General features: G+C 41.4%; 1 long non-coding RNA gene across 1 annotated transcript; it reads left to right on the top strand.

The window, feature by feature from the left end:
• Positions 1-8,765: 8,765 nt before the first annotated feature.
• On the top strand, positions 8,766-16,426 carry LOC117236253. Its single transcript, XR_004493827.1, has 3 exons — positions 8,766-8,906; positions 8,973-9,203; positions 15,578-16,426. It is a non-coding gene; the product is annotated as an uncharacterized LOC117236253 (long non-coding RNA).
• The last annotated feature ends 2,197 nt before the right edge of the window (positions 16,427-18,623 follow it).

Below are 18,623 nucleotides of genomic sequence, written 5' to 3'. Positions count from 1 at the left end.
TCTCGAAGTTCGTTTCCAACAGCTGGTAATTAAACTTCTATTTAGAAATTCTAGACACGAGTTTATTTTCTCGAACATATTCTCACATCAATCAATGTGATTGCGTAGATCGCTGACATAGTTGTAAAAGATTTGTAATGATAGGATATCGGTAAGAGAAATCTTTTTATTACATGCGTACACATCGCAATGTACGTTACATGAATGCGTGTAATACTATTTACGTAATACCGCTTATCAAGAAATTTCGAATCTCGTTACAGGTAAAGCATAACGAAAATTGATTACATCGATCGATATATCTATAAATCTCGCCCTCTAGGCTTCGAAAACTGTCTTACAAAACGGTAGCCCGCGAAAAACACATGGAAAGAAATTTTCACACGGAGAAAAGAGTAGGTGGCGTCCGTCGAATTCCATCGGGTCCTGGCTACGATCGGTAACTCCCTGTATAACGTCATATACCGCGTGGCGCAAAAAAGGAAGCGCAAAGGCACGAAAACTGGTTTCGCTCTCTGAGTCACCGTCTATAATGACGGGCCGCCTGGAACGCGCTGGAGATTCACTCGTTGGTCGAAAAGTTTTCGTAGTGGATTAGAAGGGCCGGTGACTGTAGGTGGGAGAGCACGGATGAACACGAGGAAACACGGCTAATATTGCGGCCACGTTTCCGGTCGTTAAAGTGTCGAAGCTTGTCAGTCTGGCCGACAGATCCGAGTACGTGTCTCGATGCGATTATAATTTCAATATCAGAACGATCTCCGTCGATTCGGATAATTCTATCTCTCCTATAATATCGACAGGACTCAAAACGTTGGATGAATATCTTGGAACGAAGGATACCGCGATATTGTTTCTCCTGTTTGCTTTTTCCTATTGCAACGTGCGAGTTGATCCAAGGAAAGGAATAGTTCTTGAAAACTAACGATCGTGTCATGATATAAAGCTATGAAATTGATATGATATTGTAGTATTTTCTCGAGAATTATATAGACAGATAAGGAGGAAAAATGGTAGCAGTAAAGTTTTTCGAAAATTCAAACAAGTGCCAAAGCTGTTCATTTATTCTCGTATCTCTTGTATCATTTGTTCACGTTTGCATGCTTTTTACAAAATGCACGAATTGCTCGACAATTTTATATTTCTCCGAAGAAATCTCTGTTACCCTTTTTCCTATTCTTGCTCGCAAATCGTACCTAAATGTAGGTCTTATCTTTCCAATGCAATATGAACTCCAAACAAAACTGCACATCCCTCTCAGCGCACCCTAACATTTATTCAACAAATTCCTCTTCAATTTCTGAAGGACAATCAAGCGGCTTCGACAGGCAGTGTATCCCAACTACGGTTCGTAGTTGCGCTACGAATCTCTTGGAAGATTAGTCGAACGGGGAAATTGCCGCCAGAAATTTCTATTCGGCTTGAATATTCGTTTCGAAGAAGGAGGGGAAGGGGATAACGGTGAATCATCCCGATGTCAGAGCACCGGTAACTGGATACCGGACGAAACTCGTTCGAATTACTCTGGGAAATGAACGACTCGTCGAATGGAAGCGCGCTCCTGATCTTTCGAACGAAACCAGTTCGAGTTTCATGTCTATTGGCCGCGCGCGTTCAACTGCTCTATCCGTCGACTTTTCTTTTATACTGCGTTCACTATTTTCTTGAATGGCGCCCGTTATGGTGCTTGCAACGTGGATCACGGTCCCACATCGTGGGAGTGAGCCGAAACCGAGTCCCGTGGCCGAAGATCCCGTTAGCCTTCCTAACCCCTTTTTCCATCTCTTTCGTACGATTAACCCTTCTCTTCTAGTGTTTATGGAGTACTTTCGAAAGTTTTGGTCGGAACGTTCGATGTTTGCATGGACGCGAACGAATCGTAAAACGATTACAGCGAATTTTGGTATTATCGGGACGAAAGCCGAACGATCGTGGAATATCGATTTAACGATTGACTTAACAAATATTTCGTGCTTCATCGATGTCGTTTTACCTGACAGATCGCTGACTTTCTATGCTTACTGACCGGTATTGGTCCATTAAGAATGTCATTTACGATACAGATTGAAAAATTTATGAATAGCGCGAGAAATTATTACGATTCTTGAAAACAATTTTTTCTCGTATAAATTTATTGCTATAAGCAACTTTGTCAATGTGATAAAATGTCTTCGTTCGCTGTTAAAAAGACTCCACTTAATCCGTTTAATGTTTCCTTCGAAGGCGCAGCCAGTAACGTGACTATAAATCAGGATAATATAAAGGGTCTCTGTTTATGTATTAATTTCACAATTGTAAATGCACGTTTCGAGCAGAGTTGGCGACTGAAGCGCCTATAAAATTAAGCGCGGGATCGTTTTAAAAGCTTATACACGGCTATTATGACAAACCTGCAGTTGGAATAATGTCGCGGTCTCGTTAATGGGATTGCGACTAATTGAAAGGAGAACCAGTTTTAGATTTCAGATTGTGGCTTTAATCGCTATTGAAATTACATCGAAGTAGATATCGTGTTGCTTTCTAACACGCGGCTGGCTCTCGTTATCAAAATTGATTCACACGGTGAAATTAATAAATATATTGATATGTGTTCCACGTATAAACGCGAATCAGCCTCAACTACCTTTCATTAAAAAGGGTCAAGAAAGTCGAAAATGTTAAACTGCACGTCAAAGGAGCCTCCTTCCATCAGTAATATTTTAAACACGCGAGGAGACTCGAAACGAAATTCAAATAGATTCAAAGTATCGTGATTATTCCATCGATGGAGATCCATCAATGATCGTGACAACGTTGTCGCGTGATCAAGAAAACCCTCGTCAAGCCACCTACGATTTACCAGCGAACGAAGGAATATTTAAGGATCGCCATGATGGCTGGCCATGCGATAATTTCATTTTCGAGACGCTCCGAGGGCCTGGTGGTTTACGTGGATATTAGAAAACCGCCTAAGCAGGGACATTAAGGATACGATGCACCTGAGGGAAAATTATCGATAATGGCGCGCTCGTTTTCTCTCATTCATTACATGTTATCGTGAAGATAATAATAGTACCAGGGTCGGGTAATAGCAATAGCAGGACGTCAGGATGTTTACCTTATCCTTCGAACGGTGTAACTGGCTCTGCAGCTATACCATTTGCTTCATGCAACAATTAATACCACGTGCACCGTACGTACACACGCGTGTAACCCTTGTCGTTAGGTTGTTACGAATATTAATCATTGTTATTCTCACTTACTTTGTAAAGCCGTGTACGTCAGTTCGCCTGTCACGATAATAACGAAATATTGGCTGACACGTGTAATTTACCGTTCAACAGATGCATCGGCGGCCAGATAGTCATTAGAAAGAGACTTCGTAGCAGATCGAGACGGGACCGAAACGTGATCATGTATCGACGTGAACTTGCAGATTTCCATTCGCGTATTTAGCTGTCGTGCGTTTCATCGAACCTCCTTTCGCTTGGGAACCGTAACCTTTGATTAGAAGTTTCTTGATTTTTCGTGTAAACGGACAGATGCTGCAGCAATTATTATTATAAATTTCAGAAACAGTCGAGAAACGAGGAGCAGTTTTCACAAGAAGTTAATAACGTTTTATTTAAATTTTATTTAACATCATCGTTGATATCGTTAATCAGTAAATTATCGTGCAAAATGGTCTTGCTGTAACAATATAATATCGGTATAATTCTGACACACGAAAGTCAAGGACGGTGCACAAATTATCTATAAAATTGCTGACTATCGAGGCAGTCCTATAATTGTAGAATTACTTTAACCAACGAATGCGTTGAATTTTATGGTGAATATAAAAACTCTCGTGGTAGGAATGAGCTGATGGGGCAACGTCTCAAAAAATACTGCTCGCGAGGATGAGTCTTGATATCCTTGTTGTAAATTCAACCTTATCGTTCATCGTGGATCGAGGTTCACGGAAGAAAAAAGCGAAAAATCGATGAAAGAAAGAGAAAGAGAAGGGCAAGAGGGGGACATGATGGAAGAAGAAAGACAGGAGGAGATCTTTCCCGAGAAATCGTGCGAAAGTTTCGCCTACGACGACGGCATAAACACGTCGTTACGGATTACAAGGAGGAACCGATTCCACGAGTATCCTGCCTAATCGTGGGGTGTTCCTCGTGATTCATGAATAAAATATATGGGCGCCGGCCACTCGACTACAAGTACCCTGGCTAAGTGCCCTTCTAGGAGAAGACTATTAACTGATACATCATAAACTGTCGTTTATGGCGTCATCGGTGTATTATTCACGAGCCAGCTCGGCAAGACAATGGCGCGATACTTAACAGGTGTAATGAATTCCTTTAATGAATCCTTCGTTGTGATATTTACGATGACAAACGTGAGAATCTAAAGAACGTTAGATAATAATACTAACAATGATGTTGCATTTTTATTCATTGCACATAATCCATCTAACAAGTGGCGAATGAAAGATAGGAAATGGTTAACGATGCGAATAATGCATCGAATAATAAATCTACATCATGTATTAAATTAAATCAATTATAAAAATATCTATTTTTTTTTATCTACTCGAAGAGCAGCGTTAAACGTTGATTAATAACAACAAACGTGGTTATTCGTGAATGACACGCCGTAAGTACGACACCGGCATTAAGGAACTATCGATTGCCGCGAGTTAACGTTACAGTGCAAATCTGTTGTCTGGCTTGCACAATGATCTTCACGACCGTTTATATACCAGACGAGATGGCAGATCACGATGCATAAGTATCCTGGCATACGATGCTGCGAGGAAAACGTTGTTACCATAATGACTGTAATATTATGACACCGAGCTATGGCAGGTTCGTGTTTATCAGTGATCTGCAGTTGCACTCGCTAAATGGGCGCACACAACCAAGCAAACGATCGTGTGTGCGATCACACTATAAATTGCGATTATATCGTACATACTGTAAAGCATTTAGAGCATTTTTTCTCTCGGTGATTAAAGTAATCAGCAGGTTCGTCGTGACGATAGAATTTTTTGTGCTCGCTGAACGAGTGATTATCTGGATTTTTTTATCGTATTTTCTTTTTTCTTTCCTCCCTTTTTCCCTTTTTTTTTTTCTCGACTTGTTTCTCTCCCTTTTTTTTTTATCAGTAGGAACGTTAAATTTGCTTGTGAAGGGAATCTAATCTAGTGTTTGCGGCGACGCGTGTTTGCATTGATAAACTTCCGTGATAATGTTTGTCATTATCGTTATCGACGGATAGGCCGAAAGCGCGGTTGAAACTTTAATGCACCTCGGCCGTTTACCAACTGGATTATCTTGTCGAGTTCCGGCAGAGCTGTGCAATTACATTCTACTTTACTGTGTTTTCTTCTACTTGCCCTGTTTTTTGTATCAACGTTGCAACGGTTTAACACGATAATTACATAATTTTAGCTGATTTCACGGTCATAATTGTACTTAATACCAAACACAGAGACTGTTTAAAATACCATCAAGCTCCAATTACCTGTATTATACAAATTTTATAGGTCAGTATAAAAGTCAACTAATATACTAGCGTACATTAGAAATTTATCGCGTCAATGACACAAAAATGAATTGCAACAGGAACGCTATCAACCGTGCAGCAACCGTTCCACTCAGTTATTACATAATTTTAACGGATTTCACGATAATAATTATACGCGTAATATCGAACGCTCAGACTGTTTAGAATACCATAGACTAATTTATTTGATAAAAGTTATTTTCAAAATCAGAAATTTCAAAATGTTTCGCGTATAATATATTCGTATAATATATTAGTAAAATATATTATATTTCGTAAGTCTGTATCTATATCTTTACAACTACACACGGAAACATTTACATGTAATTTAATGATGCCTATAAGACGGTATCCGGTAAGACGAGTAGCAACGAAGAAAGTTTATCCTCGGGGAAGAGCATCCAGGGGGTCTCAGGTATACGTATACCTCGAGCGGCAAGTCACATTCCAACCGTGTGTGCGCGTTCCGATTTTCGCGTGCAGAACTCTCCCTTGACGCTGTGGGCTGAAACGGTAGGAAGGAAAGAGCAGTCGCCCCGTGGCACGTGGCGGCCACGTATTTCAATAATAGCAGGAATTAAAGTCCAGCGGGGCTGGTCGAGTTGGGAGGAAGGGTTCGTTTAGCCGGCCACCCGTTCCGTTTTCTTCTCCTTTCCTACCCACTGCCCTTTTTTCCATCTCCGTCTCCGAGGCCGCAGTTCTTCCACTTGCCTCCTTTTTTTTCCTGCCCTTCTTCTTCTTCTTCTTCTTCTTCTTCTTCTTCCCTTCCGGGACACAATCGGATTCTAACGCGTGCCCGCATGCGGCAGGCCCACCGCGACACCTTTTACCTCGCTTTCTTGCGGACATCACGCGCGTTCCTTCTCTTCCTTCCTTCCTCGATGGCGCTCCTTTCAGCCCCCGCCATCACCGACATCCAGGTAGCGCTACTCTAGCATCCTGATTATGCCACCGACGATCCTGAACACGATGGTTAAACTGCCACCTACCCCGTTACTTCGCTTTACTCAGGTAGCCACGAGATTTTTATTGCGACAGGTTGACCCATTGATCTGCTTCTATGGCCGTTCCTTTTCATTCTTTTATTTGGATTGCTTTTTTTCTTTATTTTGTCCTTTTTTCTTCTTTTTTCTTTTTCCTTCCTTTTTTTTCCTTGGTCTTTTTTTGTGCAAGATGTCTCGAGTCGTGCGAGATCATATGAAGGAATCGTGTTCCTGAGGTTGTGTCTCGACAACTTTATTCCTTGTGACCTCGTTCAACTGGCGTCTTCGTTCGACTCGATCTGAGCGCCGGAACAACTTTATCGCAACAGGTTGCATCGACCGTCTATTGACCCTGGTAATTCAAACTCCAATCGGTTCGAGTGCAATAACGCGGGACTCGCTTATCTCCGAAGCTTTGTCCCATTGTTTCCGATATTTGGTCACGAAGAATTCCGCTCGAAATTATAAGCAACGTTTAATTAGATATAATAATTAACCTTTAATTGAATCGAAGCTATAATAGATTTTTAGTTTAGTTATAATTGTATGTCGATGGAAGAAGAATTACATAGGAGTTAACCGATGAATTAATAACTAACGAAAATCCTGTATTCGAGTCAATATTGTACACATATGTATCTAAAAGTACTACGTAATACGATCTTGGATCCACATCCTACACAGTAAACGTATTAAACAGTCCAAACACGAAGCGAAACCCTTCAATAAACCATACTACTCACCCAGAAGCGCCTCGGACGCAACGAAGAAAAATGGTTATTCCCTGCAATCAAGGTCGATCAATTGCCAAGAGATTTATATAGCGGACATCATATTCTTATCACATTTCTGTAATGACCTCGAATCCGTGTCGTGAGCTATGGGGATGGCGGTGTGTACGCGCGTATACACACATGCATAGACATCATACATATATACGCGTACGCAAGTAGAAGAGGCGGGAGTTCCCTTGGCGGAAGAAAAATTGAACGGGCGCCTCGGAGCTTGTTCCTGGAATTGAATCAAACAAGTGTTACCACCCTCTTCGAGTATAATATATCTTCTAACATTCTGCAGAGGGACCGAGACGGATAGCTGCTGGCCTGTTCCAGGATATACCTGATCCCACGTAGAGATCTACGTCCGTTTCGAGATTTTCTTTTTGCGTCCCGTGTTGCACGCCCTCAGGACCGAAATTGATGTTTGTACTGCTCAAAATCGCCGAGATACCCCATTCCATTTTCCTCTCTCTCTCTCTCTCTCTGTTCTCCCTTCTCCTCTACGCGGTGTCACCGCTTCGAGAATGTTAAAAATGATTTCGTGAGAAAGTATGACGCCGCTCGGACCTGGCTGAACGATGATGTACACCCTCCGGTTACTTTGTCGGTCGATATAGCTCTGAACTGTTCGTTTATTGACTTCTTCAACTTTTAATTTGTCGCTGTTCTTTTTATCGAATCCAATGAGTCATCGATCGCTAAACCGCGTTAAGGACAGTTTATACGCTGAAACTTTATCTATCTGAACTCGTCGAAGGGCAGACAATTCCGTGTATTAGTTTCACAGAAGTTTGACCAGCTCTATTCTCCGTGAAAATTCTAATTTTGCTACGATTAGTGTTCGATTTTCGAGGAACGAACTAGTTACCTGCGTACGTTTCTTTAGTTCAAACAAAATCCGACAGCAGAATTTTCCCGATCAAACTGTATCGGTAGCATTCGTAATTAACAGTTGAATATAGTTAAAAAACATGTTCCACCGCGCAATTTGACAAATGTCTACTCTGCCTCGTTATTTTCTTGAAAGATGCAGAACACGAACCAACGACTACACGTTTTGCAAAAGGTGCAGCATAGTATGTAAAACTGAATCACGGCGACGAAAGAGTGAATCACTCGTATCCGACGATAGGAGAGAGGACCTTGAGCGATCAATTGGTATACCGAGCAAGGCATCGTTTTTGGCTGTACGTTTTCCATGGTTGAAGATCACCTTTGGCGTGGTGAGGACGAAAAAGCGGCGCACTACGCGTGTCGCGGCCGTTCCCGTTGACAAGCATTATCCTTTCACGCGATCACCTTTGACTGACAAACCAATTATTCGGCACTCAGCACTGACGAGCCAACTATTTTATCAATCAGCGCCGCCGGGCCTCCTCGTGGGCAGAAGAAACGACGATGTCTTGCGTACCAGTGGGGATCGAAGGAGGAGAAACAACCAGAAGAGAAAGGAAGAAGAAAGACGGTGAACAGAAGCGAGAAGAGAACGGAGAGAAGAAGCGCGGGTGTTCCTCGCCGGAGAGAGCTATAATAGCACGAAACATAATCCCCGGGTGAATCTAACGAGTCCTGTAAGAGCGAGCTGGACCAACGAGGGACGAAGAAGATGGTAGAAAATAGAGATAGAGTCAAGGAGTTTGTTCTTGGCTAGACAGAGAAGAAGAAAGTTTTTCAGGTGTGAGAGACGAGTAAGGATACGTGACTGCAGGACGAGCAAGAGGAAGGAAGATAGTCGAAAGAGTGTAAGATTGAAAGTCAGAGAGGAAGAGGGAAAAGCGGTTCGGCGCCTCTCCGATCATTCTTCAGTCTAGCGCAACGACTCATCGGCTTTTTTTGCCGCTGCGGCTCCGAAGAGACGTTCAAATTGCTCTAATGGCGGACCAAAGAGGAAAGTTATGCCCGACAGGTACTTATCTTTTTCCCAAGTTCGTGTGTCTTTCGGTGCCAACCCTCCCCGTTACCACCTTTTGCTTCCACGGTCTCGTGTTAGCTCTGCTCACGAAACGACCACGGCTTATCGATGGAATCGTCGAGCATTCGTGATCTTTTAAAGATACGTTTCCTTTCGGGGGAACTGTGTTTACTGCTTCCTGGACCGTACACAAAGGAAGTTATATCGAAGGGTCGTATACGAAGAACGTGGCAATTGCGAGAATTTTTCTTATTTATTTTAGACGATCGATCGTTTACTATACAAGAAGCGATATTTAGTTTACGAACTTCGAGACTCAAGTTGTGTGCCAATGTATCGAGGGTGCTACGAGTCACCAAACGTGGCGTCAACAATTTTTATTTTTTAAAACGTTCGTTATTAAAATTTCTAGTAATCGGTCTATTCGTGAGAACGTTAGTTGGTCAGAAAACGCATGCCCACCGTAACGAGAACCTAACGCCATTTTACCGTGGTCACGAGTTCCGTGGCCCGCGAAATCGTTTAGACAGCAACAGACAAGAGGAGTTCGTAGCGGAATCGAAGCGGTGCGTAACTGAAAATTGAGATAACAAAAGAACGGAGTGGCCCGTTCTCTTGGTGTAATTACGGTCGGTCGTGGCGGCCGCGAGCGCGCTTATTATATTTGCCATAATTGCCGAGGTCCCGATTCAATTTGATCGCAGTTGTAATCTCGCTAGACGGACTAATTGCCGACGGCGCGTATCTGAATTCGTGTATCTCTGGCAAACGCGCGAAATTGCCCCAAGGGGAAACGAGACCATGCGCGTTCAGCGCGACTTCACTATCGTCGTTCTTTTAAAAGAGACGATGTCGAACGAGCGGTTGAGAGTTGCTGGCCGAACTATAATCCCATAGCCGGCGTCGTCATTATGTCTACATCGTGGGTATGCGAGCAGAGCTCGCCATTATCTCGTTTACGTCACGAAGACATTGCTCGCGTTCGTGGCCGGCGCAATTCAGAAAATCACTAAGAAATAATAAGTCAGCGCGGATCCTGGCTTGCACGGCCACCGAGCGTTCTTCCTATCCGGCCGATAGTAATTACCCCGGGACGTGTACGCGGATACATCGTCCGTTGGATCACGAGACGATTCCATCCCTTGCCACGTTGCGGAACAGGACCGGGCATCTTCTTTCCCGGAAACTAGAAACCAACGTTCTTCCATCAGATTACGATAAACGCGAGTATTCAGGGCAGATGATTTTGTGTGTAACAAGAATCGAAAATAGGTGACACGGAGTGCATAAGTGGTCTTCTGATCGAAAAATTTGTGGAATTCTAAGCTCGGAGAAACGTAAAGAATTTCTTCCTTAGAGAAGCAATAAATTCTAAAAGTCGAATATACGAAATAGTTCTGATAATTATGGAAACAAACTGTCGAATCTATATATGTAAATCTATCTAGAATATATCTTAGAAGAGGAGCTCTAAATATAAGTTTTAAGATAAATTTCCGAATCCAGATCAAACAGATCGAAGCTTGCAACATTATACGTTATAGACAACTCGTATATGTACGTGGTTACGTAAGCGAAGAGGAGGAGACGAATTAATCGTGTATCGCATAATCGCCTTAAATGAAGCTAATGCGAAGGATCGTTAGATTCCTTTTTACGTTTAATAATGCTATGTTCGGTCCGTTAGTCCAATTGTAATACCTTCATTCAAGGGGATATGAGCAGATAAACGTTTGAAGCGCTAATAATTGAAGTGTTAGGATAGGTGTAATGTCAATAGCAGTCGTTCTTACTGCGGTTTCAGAGAAATCGACTCCATTTGCGGCTTTGCTGACCAAAGGCTAGACGTTTCACAGAGTATCTACTACTACTCACAGCTGTATTTCATCCGAGGTTTTATCCGAAACTGCGTTTCGTGTTTGTAAATCTTTCCTTCGCGTTTTGCCAGAGAAAAAACGACCACGTATATCTTTCGATGGTAGAAAGCTGCAAACAATTGCAATTAATCACGATATTGCATCATCGCTAATTTTGTTCAGCATAAAAGATTTTACATTTAACATTTAGAAATTCTATGACATCATAGTAGCTTGGATATCATTACAGCAATTATGAATTCTTTTTTTTTTATAAATGCAATAAATGAAAGTTCTAAAGTTCAAGCAGCTGATCAATCAGCGTCCATTTTTCTACCTCGCTATTTTTTTTAATTCAATGGTACATCCTTCGTTCTATAATTCTTCGAATTGTTAAATTACATATATAATCAGTTTAAAAAGTCTACGTGCAGCGATTTTTTGCGTTCGAATTACCAAAGAAAGTCGAAAATATTTTATTTTTTATATTTTTTTTATACTTTTTTATATTTCAAGTTCGAAGGGTATATATCGACTTCTGTAACTGGCTGTAGACTGAAATTCGTAGTTTCTTCTAATCGTTGGAGAAATCGTGAAACGGTTCGTGAGGCGGTCTGTCGCCGAACACAACGAATAATAGCCGTTAGGTCGTCGTTGCCGAGTTTTTACGATCGGCACGTCCGCCGTCGCAGGAAGAAAAAGAATCTGTGGCATAGGTGGTATAAGTGGGTCACTGTCGCTTTCAATTAGGCGCAAAACGGCGCGAGAAGAGATGGCTTCTTCGCACATTTGCCGGCGACATCTCAGACGAGCAAAAAGCAAACGACCCTTCGCAAAATCTTGTCTCTTACTTCCATCTCTTCCTTCCGTCTTTCTCTGTTCCCGTCTCCATTAAAAGACCTTTGCCCTCCTTCCTCAATGGGTCTCTAAGTTTGAGAAAGGTCGGTCAAACTCGTGGCTTCCACTTCCCTTCTAACCTAACGATATCTCGTTAAACCTTCCTACTTATTCGACGATCGATATTTGCTTCTCTGTTCGCTTTGATTTCGTTTCGCGTTCTATTATAGATCGATATCTTTTCAACTCTTACACGGTAATGGACAAAAGAAAGTTTAAAAGATAGACGGAAGGTTATTATAATTATAGAAAGAAAATTAATATATATTTGACAAACAGTGAATAGACATAATTCGGAATATTCGATGTAGTAGAAATTTCTCGGAAATAAGATTTAAGAAAGTTGTGTGTTCGTATTGTGAATGGAAATGGCGAAGCCTACTTGTAGAATCTCAAGAAATCGGCGCCAACCGGAAATGATTTAACGGTTCAAGAATGATTTCCTCTGGGTAGACCCCAATCTTCAGACGTATTTCTATTCTCCTATGAAAAGAAAATTCAATCTCGTTCACGTAATATGTCAAAATGTCTCTTTATCTACAAAGAATATGTGAAAACCTGATATATGGGATTTGCCAAAATCAGTTCGAATATCACGATTCTATACGATTAAAATTCTTACTTTTCGTTAATAATTTTCAGTTTCCTCTTCGACTTTTAGTCTAATTACGATTTTAAAATCATATTTCATGTATAACATTAAAAAAGAAACTCGTTGCTTGATAATTACATGCATTTTACAATGCAACAAGATAATATTAATAATGTTTGACATATTTATACGAAAGTTGAAACGTGTCAGTGTACAAGTTAATAAATAAATGATCTACTTTACCATTGCATGCAAATATTTCACAATCTACTTTGAGTAATTCACGAGTTGCTCCTTTCGAAAGAAATGGATTGATGGACGAATCAAGGCCGGGTTAAGATTGACGAAGCGCCATGAATATAATCCCACGACTTCAGCCTCCGGTGGAAACCGACCTGGGTCAACGGGCTTCAATAGTATCTCGGCCTTGCAGTCGAATCTTTATCATCCTTTCTGTTCTCGCGCGTGTAACGGATTCGAGAGGCCCGGTACTCAGGTATCGTAATATCCCCTTGCTGATTTAATCTTTACCTTTTCATTCTCTCTTTTATCTTTATCGAGCGAAATATATCCTCACGTTTAATCTGATCTCTATTAATTACGATATATGCAATCGTGAAACAGGTTACTTCTCGATTCTTCTAACATTTTATCTTGAAAATATTCGTAATTTAAAGGAAGTTTATAAGAATAGAAAATACTTAGAGAAGGGAAGAAAAACGAGAGCAACGCAACAACCATAAACACCGCTCCACGCTAAACTAAGAAGCTGCAAGAACTATCCTCATTTCCTGTCAGCTGACCGTCAACGAACGAGTTCCCGATCCGGTGCAAACCACGAAAACGACAATTCGAGCCGGTTCGTCAAACAGAGAGCCGCTACAAGGCTGCCGGTCGTCGAAAAGGGAAGCGCATCCACCGTTTCCCACGTAACGATTTAACAACATCCCAATTACTATCCCCGGGGCGGGGTGAGCGTTCCGCAAACAGGGCAAAGTCACAGCTACGAGCAAAAAGACAGCCTGGTAGCCAGAGGGCCGCGATCATGGTCTACGCCACTGGTACGCCACCGTTGCTTCGAGAGATACACTTTTTGTGGGTTTCTAGGCCGCTAAGGAGCGAATGAATGAACACGGCTCTTCGTAATCCATTCATGCTTCAAGAGGGTACACCCTTTCTCCTTCTCCTTCTTCAAGGAGATCGCTGGAACGAGAGAGCGAGAGATAGTCAGAGACCCTTCATCTCCTCGGGATCCTTCCTTGTAACTCGCGCTGTTATATTTTGTTTGTCTGCTTCCGAAGAACCCTCCGGTCCTCCTTCCTTCGTCTCTTTCGTCCTCCTCCTCCGTCTCATCCTCCTTCTTCTCCTCCTCCGCCTCCTCTTTCCCTTTTCTCCCTCGTGTTAGACCTCACTTAGACCCCAGGATCTGGGTCAGATTACATGTATACAACTTGTTGAGGCATCAACCGTGGCCGAGGGAACCTCGTCGTCGAACGAGCAATTCGCAAATCGAATTACGACCCGTCGCCACCCCATCGACGTCTTACTTCGATCATTCCTTCCGTCGCGATTAAGCGACATTCCTGCGATCCCTGCGCGTTGTTTCGCGCGCCGCTGACATCGAGGGATCGTAATCAGACGCTGGAATCGAGGAAGGCTCGAGTCGATCGATTCGCCTCATCGTTATAATCGAGTTTCTGTTCTTAGTTTCTCAGGCTTTGAGTGGGGGGTAGTTTTGAGAGAGAAAGAAAGAGAGAGAAAAAAAAGAGTTTGGACGATAGAAGTGGTTTCTTCTCGCTGATTTGAAGTGAAAGAGAGTTATTCATGGTTCTTTTTTTTCAAGATACTTCGTTTGTGTTGAGCTCTGTTTGGTGAATTGACGAGTTGTTAATGGTTCATTGATTCTAGAGTTCGAAAAGATGAGTCTTATCGATGATTCGTAGTGTGAACTGAGCAGATCGAAGCGTTTAGTTCAAGCATCACGACAGATGTTTTCTTTTCTTATCTAGCGAAAGTGAAACGAAACTTAAAAATGTCTACTCATCTGCAAGATTCACAACGATGAATCGTATTGTCTGAAAAACTAAGTTTCGAGGCTTCGTCGTTTGACAGTGCAATTATTTTTCTTTCGAGAGATTCTTGATAATTTATATCATGTTTAATCCGACAATAATTTTGTGTTTTATAATAAAAGTAAAAATATGGCCGTAATTGCTGAAAACGTAAGGTCTTAAAAAATCGGTACTATTTATACCATGTGCGAATGTTTGTCTTGGAACATTTACCTTCTTATTTCTGTGCATAAATTTTCTCCAGCTTTCTGGTTTCGAGCGTTTTAACGAATAACAGTATATCAATGGACGCGACTCGTTTATCAAATCAGTTAATTTGGAATATTCCCGAGGGGGCCGCGTTTCGACCGTTCGTCGTTATCTTATAATAAAACATCTCGCATTGCGGTGAAATATTTCCCGGTCGGCGGTGATTAATTTAGTGCGAATAAAAAAAATGACAAAGGTTTATTTTAGCCACCGCAGCGACGTGCTTTATCGGTGCGTTGATCGAGCCGGGTTACCAGCCAAGTTCTGGTGCAACCTGGAGAACGGCATTCCATCGATTTCGTTGCAGCTGCTTGATCGTGAGTGTTCCCTAAAGTGTATAACCAACGATAGATGGATTTGTCAACAAATTTTTCTCCGAAGTTGTTACCTTACTGTTACTGTTATTACGTAAATTTATATTATTTTAAACAATTTAGCCGTATGAAGTTTACATTATTTTTAATTGTTAGTCACTGCTGAGGAGATATTCTTATAGCAGTGAAGCTAAAATTAAAGTTAACTATTTATAATCATTTTGAAGTAATCTATTTACAGTATGGAAGGAACCGTAATTTATTAAATAGATTATTAAATGATAGAGCAGGACTAAACGCTACATCAATGAATAAATAAAGCTCGATGTGCAGCAGATATTATACAAGATAAAAATGAATTTTTCTATTTATTTTTTTTTTTTTACAGAAAAAAGAATTACGGTATTTGGTTCCAAAATGCGTGACACAGTCGTCTCTTCGTTATAAGAAAATTAATTCTCAAAAACATCTCACAATCAAGATTAAATTATACAGCTGCCAGCTGGAGCCTAAGTAACTCTACATCTTAGAGATAATATTCGTAACAGAGTTTCTTAGAAACGATGACTGGTGCTTTACAAGCAACAAGAACTTGACACAGCTTATGCAACATCTCGTTTAATGTCGAGAGTCACAATTCGATTATTCTCTAAACTTAAACAAGGCCCATCTATGTAAATGGAAAATTTCAGATACCAGACTCGATCACGAAGAAATGTTATTAGATTTTAATGATCGCGTAAGTGCAGCATACTTTAAAAGACGGAAACGTACGTTGCACGGTTCCCAGACGCGGCCAATTAATTCGGCAAACCGGGCAATTAGTGAAATTATTAATAAAAATCGTAATGAAGCTAAATCAACGGTGATAGAAGCCTTCCTGTGCGGTCGTCGGTGGGCCATTGTACGACCATGATGCACCGTTTAATAATCGGCAACGTCTTTCGAATTGTATGTCAATTGGCGACAATAATAAAATTCGACGATGGCGTCGAGACGTCGTTTGCCACGGTGTGTGCGTTCGTCTGCGCGAAAGTCGATTAGTTTGTCTCTTAATTAAAGACCTCGCGCGACTATCAGCTCGTCGTACCGCGTAAAGTGGATTTGGACAGTCGAGGAAATTTTGAATAACCACCGAAACATATCGTGATTCCTTTCGTAGACTTATTATGCCTAGCATGGCAAACAATAATTAGATTGCAATGATGAAAAATTGTGCAAGGCGCAAAGGTACGCGTGAATTCACATAATACGAAAACATGCATGAAATATGCAAAGTAGGTACAGCGCTCGTTATAACATTTTGTAGATGAAACAAATCTCTATCTAGGCTCCGCTTCTTCAGTCGTGTTCATAAGGATATAAATTTGCATAAACATCCACACTCTTATGGTAACAGATTTATTACGTACGAAGTTCCATCGCGGCATCGTACTCTTCCTGTTCTGAATCTGACGAAACCCTATGCAGCTGGTTGAAACGAGAACGATCTTCTCCTACATAGCGAGAAGATCCGTGAAAAATGGCAAGATCGGCAAAGCCCAGGAGCGAGGTGGAAAAGGCAGGAAAAGTCCTGTCGGTGGATCCGTTCTAGGGACGACGATAATTCCGGTCGACGACGTCGGGACGAGAGTAATTGGCGGAAGGAAGGACCGGATGCAGCGCAGAGGGAAGAACGGATGGAACGAACGAGGACACGGAATGTAAAATGGCAAGAGTATTGGCTGCACGGAACGAACGAGACCACGCACAACTAAGATTATATTCTCATTAACTCGATCTCGGCGGGGAAATCATCGGGACGAATGGAAATTGCTCGCGGGATTGAATATTCGACGGTCTTCTTTCGGATCGAGCCCGAACAAGCAGAAGGATCTTGGATATTCCGCTCGGATGTCGATCCTCTCAATTTCCTCGAATAAGACGGATGAGACTGTTTTTTCTCCTTGGGAACTGGTTATGAAAGCTGGCAATCATTTTTTACTCGACGTTCGAGAATAATATTTTGTTGCACCGAGTTCATCAGAACGCCGTTGGGTAATTATGAAAATAATGTTGCAAACGAAGAAATTTTAATTAACTCGTCAGGGTCCAAGCAGTGAAATCATTTCCAGAGATTGCATAAACGTATTTACCAAATAAAATGAGGGCGATAAGACACGACAAACGTATTAAAATAACAGATACGTCGCAAGAGGGCCGTCACACATCCGATACACGAAAAGGAATATACAAACTATGATCTAGCGAGAAATATTTCATCGTGATGCTATAGGATACTTCAATTTCTTCAAGATTCATACAGTTGTAGCGTCCGAATGGAAGGAGAAAGAAAAAGGTGAAGATGAAAGGTTGGATTAAAGCAACGTTGATTCTTGACGAGTTAAACAAATCGTTTTGGTTTTAATTGCGTAATTATGCTTCGTCGATATAAAATGTTGGAGATGACGACTCTCCAGAATATGGAAGTATTTTTATGAGTATAAAATGGATCGTTACAGCTAATTTAATCTTCTTGTACGAAAGTAATATAGCAGAAGAAAGGTAGAATTGTTTAAACTTGGAACATCGAGTTCCAAGTAGAATTTGTTAAGTGGTAGGTTTTCTTTTTTTTGTTTCAAGGCATCGAATATAGGTGCACAAAGGAGTCCGTAACTCGGAGAGACGCCTTCTTACCGGGAAGTCATCGAGTTCGTTTTCCACTTCGATGCCACGGTTCTCGAGATTGATGGAACGGGGCTCGGTGACAGGAAAATTGAAATCCCCCGCCTTCTTCTTCGCCTTAAAAGAATATTGTATATAAAAACGATGTCTGAGTTGCAGAAATTCTCCCGAGCGGTCGGATCTGGTTAAAATAAATTACACTGAAAAGAAGCAACTCGGAAGCGAACAAATTGTCAAGGATGCAATTCGCCGAAGCCTTGCACGTTACACATAATTGAGTTCTAACGAAGATACGGTTTCTCTATATTTGTAATTTATTTCTGGAAATTTGGAACACAGTTGCAAAATTTACACTTATTTCAAAAGTTTTACGTACGAATTTAAATTAACGTAATGATCACTCCAGAAATATAATTCTGTCAGATATAAAAAATCTCTTTATTTACAATAAATATATAGTGAAATTGTTAAGTCGTTTTGTTTGGAATATCAAGTAAAATTCGCAGTTTCTTAACGAAACTCGAAAAACCGCCGTACTATGCGAAGAAACTGAAAAAGTCTACAACTTTTCCACCCTTTGTGAAAGAAACTACAACTTTCCTCCTTTTTGTCAATCTCCTTCTCCACATTCAACAGCTATCTTCCGTTCAAGCTGTTTTTCCGGTGAACGTGTCCGTTCGATGTAACGCGGCTGCGAGCCATCAAGGTCCCCAATAAAAGAGAGGCAATCGCGAAGAAAACGGAGCTTTGGAGCACGCGACAAAGGAGCT

Source organism: Bombus vosnesenskii, unplaced genomic scaffold (genome assembly GCF_011952255.1).
Source record: "Bombus vosnesenskii isolate JDL3184/JDL3185 unplaced genomic scaffold, Bvos_JDL3184-5_v1.1 scf7180000013344, whole genome shotgun sequence".
Taxonomy (NCBI): domain Eukaryota; kingdom Metazoa; phylum Arthropoda; class Insecta; order Hymenoptera; family Apidae; genus Bombus; species Bombus vosnesenskii.
Note: the sequence above shows the minus strand (reverse complement) of the source record. Positions and strands in the feature narration are given on the sequence as shown.